This window comes from Lissotriton vulgaris, unplaced genomic scaffold (assembly GCF_964263255.1).
Source record: "Lissotriton vulgaris unplaced genomic scaffold, aLisVul1.2 SCAFFOLD_1857, whole genome shotgun sequence".
Taxonomy (NCBI): Eukaryota; Metazoa; Chordata; class Amphibia; order Caudata; family Salamandridae; genus Lissotriton; species Lissotriton vulgaris.
Genome location: NW_028253705.1, coordinates 101,166 through 115,280, shown reverse-complemented (window position 1 = coordinate 115,280; position 14,115 = coordinate 101,166).

The following is a 14,115-nucleotide window of genomic DNA, read 5'->3' as shown; positions in this document are numbered from 1 at the left end:
TCCTTTAATGGATAAGCTGCAATCCATCTCGAAAATGCACAGACTACCACTAGGACATATTTGAGGTTGTTACACCTGTCCATGTGGATAAAATCTAACTGAATCACTTCAAAGGGACAAGAAGGGGGAGCAAAGTGACCAGCTGGGGTTGGGGTTCCCTTACCAGGATTATGCATCAGGCATGCCATGCAATTTTTCACCACTCTCTCCGCACACTTAGCAATTCCATCATTCTTCCATACGGGAGCTAACATCTTACTGATGCCTTTCGTACTGATGTGCGCTATTCCATGAGCCATCGTAACCACCGCAAGTACGTATGCATCAGGCAACATCCATCGCTGATGCTCTGACAAATCAATCCAGCATCCATTCGGATCCAATTTACCCATTTTCTCCTTCCATGCATTCTTCTCACTTTCAGTGGCTTCATTCTGGATTGCCTTTACACTTTCAATCGTATTCTCGCACATCCCTGATTCAGCAATCCATCTTGGATACATTGCAACATACATTCGACTCATCATATACTTGGCCGTCTCATTAGCGACCTCATCTGCTAACGCATTCCCACGACCAACGTCATCCGTAACCTTTCGATGGGCACTGCATTTCACAATCGCAACTTCCTTCGGTAAGGTCAGAGATTCCAACAGGTCATTGACTAATTGTCCATGATGGATCTTAGTCCCATGGGACGTAAAGAAACCTCTTTCCTTCCACAAACGACCAAAACTGTGTGCTACGCCAAAGGCATATTGACTATCAGTAAACACATTCACTCTCTTTCCCTCAGCTAAAACACACGCTGTCGTCAATGCAATTAATTCTGCAGCTTGGGCAGAATTCTGACTCACTCTTGCAGTCTCGACAATCGTGCTCAAAGTCGTAACTGCATACGCACTAGTCACATCACCATTCTGGAGTTTAAAACAAGATCCGTCCACATACAAAATACCATCTGGGTCTAGTAATGGACTATCTTTTAAATCAATCCGTCCTTTTGTCTCTTCTTCAGTTCTGAAACAACAATCATGGGGTTCCAAATCACTCGACTCCTGAGTAGTCGGCAATAGTGTTGCTGGATTCAATATGCTGCATCTCTTAATCTGAATGTGACTTGCCAAAAGCGTCAGCTCATAGCCTGATAGTCTAGCACTGGTGAGGTGCTGAGTTTTCGTTCGATTCATGAGTGTATCCACAGCATGTGGAACCATGACTACTAACATGTTGTTCATGACCAATCCAGCAGACTGTCGAATAGACACTGCAGCTGCTGCTGTAGCTCTCAAACAACTTGGCAACGCTCTGGCTACCGGATCTAATGTTGATGAGAAATACGCACAAGGTCGTTGCTTGTCACCAAATTGTTGCGTCAAGACACTCAACGCGCAACCCTCTCTTTCGTGGACATATAGCGTAAACGGCTTACTGTAGTCAGGAGTACCCAACACAGGAGCTGAACACAACGCATCACGCAAATCAGAGAAACTCTGCTGACATTCATCAGACCATGGCAAAGGACTCGGAACACCTTTTCCAGTCAGAGCCACCAATAGTTTTGCCATAAGAGAAAAATTTGGGATCCATTGTCTGCAATATGACGTAATACTCAAAAACGCACGCACTTCTCTTTGTGTGCTTGGTACCGTCATCTGCGAAATTGCTTTAATTCTCGCTGGGGTCAACCTTCTTTCCTCCTTTGACAAAAGATGACCTAAATAGGTCACTTCTTGGCAACAATATTGCAGTTTAGAAGGTGACACCTTGTGATGTAAGTCTGATAAATGATGCAGCAAAGAAATTGTGGCTGTTTTGCAAGTTTCCTCGTCATCAGCAGCCACTAAGAGATCGTCTACATATTGGATGAGAGCAGCACCAGGAGGAAGCACGAAAGTATCTAAATGACTTTTTAATGCTTGGCTGTAAATCGAAGGGCTCTCACAATAGCCTTGTGGAGCGCGTTTGAATCTAAAACTACGACCACCTAAGGAGAAACCAAAAATATCCCTACTTTCTTCGGCTATCGGAATGCTGAAGAAAGCATTCTTCAAGTCAATCACTGAAAACCATGTAGCTGAGGCAGGAATCAATGTCAGTAATGCAGTGATATCCGGGACCACAGGAAATTGCGGAACCACAATTTTATTAACCTCTCTAAGGTCAATCACAAATCTGTGGTTTGGAAGGATCAGTGCGTTTCAAAATCGGCAAAACAAGACTGTTGCATGTATTTCCTCTAGTTTCTTCTATCACATCTTTCTGTATCAAATCCTGTACGATCAGTAAAAGCGCACGTTCACCTTCATTTGAAATCCGATACTGTGGGATTCGTGGAAATCTAACATTCGCCTTCAAACTCACCACATAAGGAGGAATTTCCAAAAGACCTAAATCATTAGGACCAGTTGCCCAAAGAGTATCAGGAAGAGAACGTAGCTCCGGTGGGCGCTTATGCATTGACAAATACATTGGAGAGATCAGTCTCTTACCCAACGTGAGCTGTACTCCTGAAGGAGAGCAGTACAATGTCGCATGCAGGCGTTTTAACAGATCTAGACCAAGCAGATTCTCATTACAACCAGTCGTTAGAATAAGGGGTGCTTCTAGATGACATGGTCCAACAGAAATGGACAAGGGACCAGAAACAGGGTTGTGAACAGGGGCGCCTGAGAATCCTACCGAAATGTTTGTTAAGCCAGACAAAGGTGCGCCAGGGAGTTTCGCATGCATAATTGAACTTTTAGCCGCACCAGTATCCAACAGAAACAGTTCAATCACACCTGATGTAGCTACTTTGACATAAGGTCCACTCTGGTCGACTGGAACTGATACTACTCCCTCTCTTTGCCTATGGCTGTCCTAGTACTCACTTTGCTGAACTTCTCCATTACCCTCATAATAATCTTCAACATGGTATTGTTGAGATCTACCCGATGGCACATTCTTCTGATCAAAATAATTAGAGGAACGATCAGTCTGTGGAGGCACAGCACTGCGTCCTCTGCCTCTAGGAGCTTGCCTAATATCACCACGGCCTCTCGGAGCTGGGACACCACTAGTTTGTGGATGCAGAACTGGACACTCGTTCTTATAATGACCCTCCTTTTTACAATAGGCACACTGATTCCATGCTACCTGCTGCCGTGGAATACCATAATCAAACCTTTGGGACATTCCTTGCTGGAACTGTGGCTGTTGCTGAAACTGGGGTCGCTGCTGTGAATCTGACTGATTCGAGCGAGGCGGATACGCCTGTTGCAAAAGAACTTTAGTTTTCAAGTCTTTCGACTTCTTCTCTGACTATTCCTTCTCTTCTTTTTCTCTATTTTCGTAATACTGAGCAGTTGCAAGTATCTGTGCTGTCGTCGATACCACCCATGCACTCTCAGAATCCTTCAACTTATTACTTAATTCAGGCAATAGATTAAACACAAACTTGTTGACAAACAATCTCTGGCCTCCCTCAGTACTCATATCTTGACCACTATGGTCTACGAAAGTCTCTTCAAATCTGGTGAAGAAATCAGAGACACTTTCATCCTTCTTTTGCTTGCATGCTGATAATTTATCCCAGTTGACACGTAATGCTGGCATCAAAGTTTTCATCAAATCGATTATTCTGCCAGGCAAAGCAGCAATCAGGGCCTCAGGTTTAGCACCACCAATTTGTTGTGCCTCTGCCGCTACAATAGCTGGCCAATCACCTCCTAAGGCAACTTGATGATCCTCATGGCGAATTTTGGCCCAAATAGGCTGTGGTACTACATTGCCAAATAGCATCTCAATGTCTGCCAAATTCATGACACAAGCTTGAACTGTCTGGGTCAACTCTTTATAATAGCCAGAAGGATTCTTACGCGGGTCTGGCAATGCCTGTTTTACTGCTAACACTTCAGCCCGTTTCCACGAAATGTGTATCCACACTCTCTGAAACTGTGCTGGGGCAGCTTGAATACCCAGATTTGCATTAGCTTGAACTGCTTCGCGCCATATCGGCGGAACTTCCCTCATCGGATACTGACCTCGCTTCTTCCTAGCAATCGGAGAACCATCTGAGTCTCTTGATGATCGAAGAGGAGAATCAGACTTGTATGCTAAAATCAGTTCTATCGCTTCCTTTACGTCCGGACCTACTATCATTCCTGCAGCGAACCTTCGCTGAGTATGTATCAAATCAGCGGGAACTAAATCCAAGTCATCATCATCCCATTCCTCACGCAAAAGGGAACACATCACATCAAATACGTATCACTGAGTTGGTTCATTCCATTGCATAAACATATCCAACACTCTTTGTGCATCATATTTCACAGTTTTCGAAACCCACCTAAGAGCTGTTGAATCTAGCATTTCTCGTTCCTGGGGACCAAGAAGCTGACTACGTCTCTGTGTAGAGTCAGAAACGGGGGTCTTAATTAAAGACCTGTAAAAAGGAGTTAAAATATTAGTTACAGAGTCAGTTATTTTCCGACGAACAGAAAGCGGAGTCAGAATGTTTACAGAGGTCAGGGACAAGGAAGCTGGAGCAGATGAAGTTGTCAGAGTAGGTGTAGTAGGCACAGCAGTTTGCGAAACGACAGGCACAGGCGGAATAGGCAACCCAGGAAGAGGGGATGCCGGAGGAACATTAACCACAGGAAGGACAGGAGCTTGGATCAAAAGAGGAGGAACAACTATTCAAGGCTGACCCACAGCCGGTTGTACAACAGGTGGCAACTGAGGTGCCGTAACACCCTGTGCATACGGTGGAGGTGATCTCAAAAGATAAGACAACAGGGGATCCTTTTCAGGGTCCTCTACTGGCTTAGCAGGACACGATGGCAAGGCAGGGTAGCACTTGTCAATCGCCAGATTATGCTCTCTATTCGCTACCTCTATCGCTTTTTAAGTTTCGTTGACATGCAACTGCCTAGCAGACTGCATTAGAGTCAACTCTTTCTCTTTCTGTTCCTTTTTTATTTTTCTTATTTCTCTCTGTCTGGCTTCCTTACGCCAAAAACGGAAAGAATCAAACATTGCCGGCCGGGCTTTCTTCTTAAATAATTTCACTTCCAGATTATCTAGAATTTCAGTTTTGAAGCTACCATGTGGTGGCCAACTAAGGACACCATCTTTCCTGGTGTATCGGACCCATACTTCATTATAAGTGATAGGACCCACACCATGTTTACAGTAGAGCTCATATGTTGGAGTTCCAATCGGAGGAACCGGACACGAGTCCTCCAACCGGGAATCCCTGTTGCAACTTAACCAGGACAGGAAACAATTACTACGGCTAGCCATTGCAAACTAAGGACAAAATTCTAACCAAATGCGCAAAGAACTTAGGCCTACCACGAGTATCCAAATGAACCAATACCAAAAACCAAAGATTATCTTGACAAGAGCAACCGGTGATAATCTACAAATCCAAAACAAGCGTATCCAGAAAACAAAAGGATTATCCGTACAAGAGCAACCAATGATAGATCCTTACAAGAGCAACCAAGAGCAACCAAGAGCAACCAAACTGGGTGTAACCCACTTACTACTTAACTGAAATGTCGAAGACGTCACCAAGGAGAACCCATCTATGTCTCGCCGTACTAAGGTCTGCACCTCAGGTCCAGGACAGGGCGACAGTCAGGGCAGCGGTCCTCTGTAGCGGTCTGGGAATGGGAACCCTCGTGGAAGAGATCGTCGGGCCACTTTTACGACATGCAGGGATCGATGAAGCGGGGTACCTCCCTCCAGAACCTCACACGAAGCTCCTCGAAATCTTCAGGCTTTGGACCAGTACCAGTTGACGTCGCCCCGACGTTGGGCGCCAAATTAGGTTCTGGACTATTTGTCTAATGTCCAGAGGTGTCAGGGAAACACACTCAAAGACCCCTGAGTTCCTTCATGTCTCGGTGCACAAATAAACAGAGACACGGGCTTCTCGATGGTGGCGTCAGAGACCAAGGTTTATTTACTGCAGGGATACAGAAGTCACAGGAACCACACAAAGGCAGATTCTAGGAGACTGTTCCAATTGCACAAAGTAGGTCGCTCCTTATATACATGGAAAATGACTTTAGGCAACATTGTTAAAATATCTTTCATGCCTAGCCCGGTATCCCAAACAAACAATAAACATATAACAAAGGATAATTATTTGCGAGTTTCCAGTATTCGATCAAGCCTTCATGTCAGTTTTCTATTCATAGATCGATCCGCCTCATCGTAAAAAAAATTTCCTCCCCATAGTAAAAGCCCAGAAGGAAAGGAGCAGAGCCAGGTGTAGAAGATAGAAAAGCAGGATAAGAAATGCTTGAGGGTCATAAAACGGGCACGGCTACTGTCTTCGGCCTCCTAATCGTAATCAGGCCAACGAACACGAGAACCAGTATAGCAGGACTGGCCTCACTGAAAGGGAGGCAGCTTCTGCCAAGTCACGCAGCATCAGCTTTCTTGAACTAAAGCCTACGTATCCCTAACAAGGTGATTCAGCCGGGGCAACGTTCATCCATTGACTATGTGAGTGCAAGAAACAAGATGGATGCCGTATCTAAAATGGATGCCGTGTGTTTTCAACAGAATGCACTGTTTCTCAGTGAATCCGTGCTTGTAACACAGCGAAAACACTGCCACATACTAAAGGGATCATTTACGGTTCACTGGTACCAAAATCGTGTCAGTACTACGATACCGAAAACATGGGTTCGGATCGCTATAGAACCTCAATGCCCTGCCCAATATGGAAGCTGTGCTAGGCCTCTCGGGATTTGTAGTTACATTTTTAAAACAGGTTCACAGCATTTCCAGAGTCAGCATTTCTCAATTTCACACAATATGTATTATGGACATGATTGAGGCCTAGACATTTTGCGCGAACAGGTCAGCCAACATTTACCAACTAGTGGCCCTAAATGTATCTAAATGGATCTTGCCGCATAACCTGCTATTCTTGCCAGACACATTACTATGTAAGAAAGGCTGGGGATGGGGCATATGGCAGAGCCCTGGAGTGCGAGAGATTTAGACAGCCTCACAGTATCAAGCACCAAATATCGTCTATATGCAATCTTTCAAGGGAGCAGTGCTCCGCTGTTTGATCTGTTGGAGCATGCAATGTTGTTTTTTTATATATAGATAGATCGCTCTTTCCTGAGGCGGAAGCCAGGAAAAGTTAGTTGCCACATTTTGTAACTTTGTTTTTAAATTGGATTGCTTTGCACCAGCCTGCCTACCTCACTAATGCACTTTCACCCCTCGCAGCCGATTAGGCGCTGCCGCGGGGAACATCAAGGGTAAGCAGACATCTTGGGGGAAGTTCCGGGTTGCCGGTCTAGTTGCTTGGCCCCTCCTGCCCTCACCAGTACATAAGCCGTGCCAAGACTCACGCGCGCACAGACTATATCGATCGCTCTTTCCTGAGGCGGAAGCCGGGAAAAGTTAGTTGCCGCATTTTTTAACTTTGTTTTTAAATTGGATTGCTTTGCACCAGCCTGCCTACCTCACTACTGCACTTTCACCCCTCGCAGCCGACTAGGCGCTGCCGCGGGGAACATCAAGGGTAAGCCGCCATCTTGGGGGAAGTTCTGCGTTGCCGGTCCAGTTGCTTGGCTCCTCCCGCCCTTGCCAGCATATATTGACTACCCCAACCCGGCCACGCAGCGGACGCACGCAGCGGGCCCGCCGCCGGCGGAAGGCACACCAAAGGCAAGCCCGTCTGCGCCTGTCCGTGCCAGGCCGGGCGCAGGGGCCAGCCCCCCTGCCCATTTCGCCTCATATTCCTCCGAGACCTTGAGGCATCTTCGCCAGGCAGCCCATCTACCCTGTTCAACCACCGTCGACATTTTAATACATTTAGGTATCTTCCAAACCCCCACCAGCCCATTGGACAGCCTTCCTTCCTACCGCTCCTTGTCTGAACCTGCAGTCCATCACAGCACGTGCTGGAGATCAATAACTTCACATTTTTTACCTCAACACTCGGTACCTAGTCAAGCACCAACTAGATATTTTTCTTCTCCTCTTATTTCACAAAGCAGACATTTTTGTTGTTACTGAAACATGGCTCAACACTGATTCCTCCCCGGACATCCGGGCAGCCCTCCCAGATAATTACTACATACTGCACGTTGACCGAGCCCCGGGGAAAGTAGGAGGGGGGGTGGCAGCCATCATTGACAAAAATCATGTCTTTACCAGGATGTCGTCTCTCGACCTTCCCGCAGTTGATAATCTTGTCATTAAACTCGAATCCTAAACGGGACCTCTAATATGCATACTGATATATAGGCCTCCCCAAAATATGCCCTTCTTCCCTCTCTCATTGTGCGACCAATTGCCCGCTATGATTACCGATTATAATAAAATCTTATTAATCGGTGACTTCAACTATTGGTTTGGTTAGACTCCTGAGCTTTCCCTTTATTAATAATTGGAATAGTAACATTTGTAATTGACCCTGTGATAACTCGTCTACACAATCAGATATCTATATTTTATTTTTCTGCAAATGTTACTCTAAACCAAGGAAAAGGTGAATTTTGCCAATATTAAGGTACTTAGAGCTTAGACAATGCCGGCCTGCCTTTTTTGCAATATTGAAATTAGATGATATTTTTACTATGGCATCAGTCTCTGCTTTTCTCAAAATAGTTTTTTATTTTCGGAAATCAATTATTTTACCTGTAATTGAACTGTGGTATTTTACTGTGAACATTGTACGTTGTATGGCATATGAATTATGTGATTTAATTGTTGTAATATAAATTGTGATTATGTGTAAACTTTTATGGTTATTATGTAATATAACCGAATAAAGTCTCTTGAACTGAACTGACTCCGGTGGCTCTCAGGCCAGCGAACTAACAGAGCTTCTCTTGGCCCTCAATTGCAGCCATCACATTACCTCTGCTACCCACACCAAGGGACACATATTAGACCAGGTGTGGAGCACTAACCTCACTATCTCCTTGCCCATCATCTCTCCTTGCATATGGTCTGATCACTTCCTGATTAAATCTAGTATTTCCATCTCTATGCATAGCAAACACACAACTACTAAGGGGGGTCTCATTAGAAAATGGGGCACCCTCGACAAACAAGCCTTTTTGGAAAATCTAGAGAATTGTATGCCAGCCTACAATGCAGACCTCGATCAGTCCAAGGCAGATATCTCTAACTGGCTCTTAGCAGCAAGTAATACACATGCCCCATTAAAAAGGCTCAAAACAGTTCGCCCGTCGGACGCCCATAAATGGTTTTCTCATGACCTCAGGGCCAAAAAACTAGGAGAGCCTACGACCCACTTGAAAAAAACGTTACTTGACTGCTTGAGCAGACTATATGAAAGCCATCATTATAGCTAAAGCTGCCTTTTTTCCAGCATAATAGAACACTCGGATAATAAATCCAAGGATATCTTTGCTATCATTAACACACTCTCCAACTCCAAAAGAATCCTGCAGAAGCCACTGATTACCCAGGACCCATGCAATTCCCTTAATCAATATTTTCTTGACAACATTGTCACCATCAAATCCAGCTTTCCCTGCCATGGATCCTTTACTTCCTCCTCCTGCAGCTGCCTCCAGCACCTGCTCCCTAGAACACTTCCCACCCCTCGATGCACTCTCCCTACAAGCCCTCCTGACCAGGGTCAAATCAGGCTCTCCTCGAGAATGTTGTCCCCCCCCCCTACATTTCAAAAAATATATTCTCTGCACTTTCGCCTCCGATCTTGAGACTTCTTAGTGCATCACTATCTCAAGGCGTGGTCCCCAAAACCTTTAAGGAGGCAGTCATTGTACCCCTCTTAAAAAAAACGGGAGCCGACCCCTCCACTCTATCCAATTATAGGCCAATCTCCTTCCTCCCCTACCTGGCCAAGGTATTGGAGGACCACATCATGTCACACCTTTCAAACTTCATTGAGCAATCCAACTTTCTGAAACCCTTCCAAGCTGGATTTTGACCTGCTCACTCCACTGAGACAGTTATCACTGCTGTCTTTAATGCCCTCTGTCATAATGTTGATAGAGGAATTCTCCAGGCCCTGGTCCTATTACACCTCTCTGCAGCATTTGACATGGTCGACCATAACATCCTTCTCGACCGTGTCAAACAAGCCGACATCTGTGGCTCAGCTCTTAATTGGATCAGGTCCTTCCTTAGCAACCATACCCAAGCCGTCTGCTTGGCCCCTTTTTCAGCCCCCAAACTCCGCACTTCCTGCGAGGTTCCCCAGGGCTCCTCGCTGTCCCCTATTTTGTTCAACATCTACATATCCCCTCTGATTCAGTCTCTCAAAACATTCAAAGTCATCACCTTCAACTACGCTGACGATCTCCAACTCATCTTCACCATTGACAATTCCTTTGAATCGATTCAGGATTTTCAAAGCACTATGCTCCATATATGCCACTGGATGGTCTCTAACTAGCTGAAATTAAACCCCGGAAAGACCGAACTGGTTCTTAATGGTAAAAGCCAACTATTCTGGGGCCCAGACTATTGGCCACCTGAGCTTGGCTCCCCTCCCACTCCCTCCAGCTCGGTTAAAAGCCTGGGGGTGTTCATTGATAAAGACCTGTCATTAAATACCCAAGTGAGCTCAGTTGTGTCCATCTGCTTTTTCCAGCTCCGCAGGATCAAGAAGATAAGCTGGATGCTCACCCAGCCAGCCCTGATCCATGTGGTGATAGCTCTTGTACTATTGCACTTGGACTATGCAAATGCTATCTATCTGGGCCTTCCTATCGCCCTTAGCAGGTGCCTCCAGATGGCCCAGAACCAGGCAGCCAGACTGATCCATCAACTGCCACACTGGCAATCAGCAAGGCCCTTACTTAAACAACTTCATTGGCTTCCCATCTCTCAACGTGTTACATTTAAAACGGCCTGCTTCACATTCAAATCCCTCCACGCCCGCAGCCCCCAATTCATCCATGACCTTTTGCCTAGATACACTCCCTCCTACAGCCTCCGGTCCGCCAACCAAAATCTCCTGACCATTTCCCCTTATAAACTCCAACACCAGGGAGACCGCAGGTTTGCAACCCTTGCTTCCAAGTTATGGAATTCCCTTCCGTCAGAAATCCGCTCCTGTTCCAACCTCCTGATATTCAGGAAACAACTTAAAACCTGGCTGTTCGTCCAGGCTCATGCTTAATCTTCCCCTATTTCTAGAGCATATGTCAGTCAGCGCCATGAAACCTCTGGGTGTACTAGAGCTATATAACACTTTGTTAACATAACATAACATAACATAACATAACATAACATAACATAACATAACATAACATAACATAACATACATATGCTGCTACGTTAATACCATTTTTCACAATGTAGGAAGCGGAGGACAGAACACAAGATCAAACAGAAAGATATTAATGAGTAGGTGCCAGGCCCTTCTCGTGGGAAGAAAGTGAGAAGCCCTTAAAATAAAGATACAGCAAGCTATTGTAAGACTGACTTCACTACATCAGCAGTTCCCGCTTTGTTGTGCCAACTTCAGAACAAGGCTATGCTTACTTGAACATTCAGGCTAAATGTGAAATTTACAATATGGGATAGCAATGCGGCAATGCTTATAAAATACATGTAAATGTGCAATAATGCCAAGGTTCTGAGGTGCTTTAAGAAAAATAGGTTAACAAATGTGATTACAAATAGTCTTGTCTACATATAATGGTGTTCTCAATTAAAACACAATTAATGGTCGCCTAAGAGATCATCCTCTTTAATATGTTGAATAAGTTGCATCTCAATACAGCTCTCAAAACCCTTTGTGAGAAAAGCCAGGTTGGATTTGGGGTGACAGCTGCTGAGATTGCCCATATCAGCAGATGTTTTTTTGAGAAGTGGAATGACTGTGCCACTTTTAAGGCAGTCCGGAGTCAATCATAGGCTTGGGGAGAGGGTCACTTTATTCATCCAATAGGACAAAAGTTGTTGTGTCAGGTCTTTGGGAATATTCCAAGGTAATAGATCCATAAAATGGTTATCTTTGTTATAATTTAAGTTTAAGCATCCTCGGAGATGAAGTCAAGTTCTCTTCAATTGTCATTCATAACAGTCTGCCAGCAGTTCCTCAATGAATTTCACTTTATCGTCAAAGAACTGAACAAATACTTAGGATTTACCTTTGGGGTCATCCAACTTGATTTGTTAGCACCTCATGCAAGTTCAAATAATGATGTTCTTGAATGTGTTGATTAGAGTTCAGAAACAGGTCGCCTTTGCATTGAAGAGTTTGTGAAGAGATCTTGCTACTCTGAGACAATAAAGATTGGAAGTGGGGGTGACTGTCTCCATCTCTTCTCATGCAATCTCAGTGATCTCCTTCCCTCCTGTAAATTCTTATTGAACCAAAAAGTAGAAGGGTATGGGCTTTTGTTTTTGCCTTTGAGTGGTGCTAGCTCAACACACAATTCTGATAGTCAAAATCTTTGGATTTCAAGGCATTGATTACTGTCTAGGAACTGAAAGTAGAGAGTAGATTCTGTGCTTGTGTTTTACCAAGTATTCACCCTTCCAGGACGACATCCAGTTCAGCAGGAAGATCAGTTGGAGTATATCCTGTGGATGGCGTCATCATCTGATCCCTATGTTCTCTTCCCAATTCCACCTTGTGAAATAAACTCAACACCTGCGAATGTGGAAGGTGTGCTTGAATGGCACAGCAGAGCTCCAAGAAACGTCTTTACTTTATATTCTAAATTCAAGAGGTATCATTTTAGGAGATTATACAATTATATCCTTAGATTACACAAACCTACAAAGCTCCTTATTCTAGGAACTGAAGAGTTTGACTTGTTTCAAAGTTCATGATAAACAATAGTCAAATGCTTATGCCCAGTGGTTAGTGATCGCATAACTGTGTTCACTTCATATGCATCTGAAATTTTGAGGAAAGAAATCCATGTTTTACATGCTTCTTCCACCAGCCCAGCAAACTGTAGGACGATGTTCATTCATGCACCAAATTTACGCATCGGCATCGAATAGGTGATAAATGTATCATGCACATGCAATTATTAGAGAAGCTGCTCTTATAATTTTTTACATCTTCACATTTTTCTTTGCAATCTTGTTGCTTTACATTTGCATTGTTAAATACCTTGTACCCTTAACTTTACTTTAGCCCCATTTATACAGAAGTATGTCAGATATAGAATGAGGATGCTCGAAATATAATTTCTGCTGAGACTTGGGAAAATCTTTTTGGGGATTTGCTTAACTGATACAGTATTTTATGCCTGAAAGTCTTTTAAAGTATCCTCTGATAATATGTGGAATGTTTGGAAAGTTGATTGCTAATCGGATCACTTATTCTGCTTCTGTGCCAAGTTATTTATTACTGGAAAATTATATTTTCTATTGTGGGCCCTGCCTCTGTTTTATAACTGGACTAAGATAGGATGATAACAATTTGGGAGATCAAGAATTTCTAGCTTGCTCTGACATTTAACTCTGCTAGGATCTCTTTGTAAGATCAATAGGTGGTAAGCCCATGTCCATGCCCCACAGTTGGGCCAGGATGAATCTTTTAATGTTTGCAATAGATTATATTATTGAAGAAGTTTGTATAAAATTGTTTTTTTCGATTCTATTATTACACTGATAACTTGTATGAGAACAGTGCTGATTTTTTTTTATTTTCTGTGAATTTTACATACACTACAGAGTTTAACCGATAATTCCAAGAGTTTGAAGAATTTGGTGAGCTAAGATATTTCACATGATCTGATATATTTTCTCACTAACAGAAAATAAATAAAGATGTTACTCAGTAACTGAACATCAGTTTAGGAGAGTTGGTGAAGAGTTGCAAGAGTGCCATGTTGCAATGCCTAGATCCAAAACCTTACCTGTCGAGGTACCAATCGTGGCTCCACCTTCAAAGCATTGACTGATGGCTTTTATGGCCATCTTTGAGCTATAACCACAGTTATTGCAGTTATTGTTTTTTTGTCCGTCACTGATAGAAGAGGTGTCTCTTATAGAGTTACATTACTGTTTAAAATAGTGTTACATTACTGTTCATGTCATGCAATGTTGTGCTGAGAGTCGCATGCCTCCACGCGACTCGTACTGTTTTTTTTATTGATGCCATCACTAGAAATCCAGAGCGTG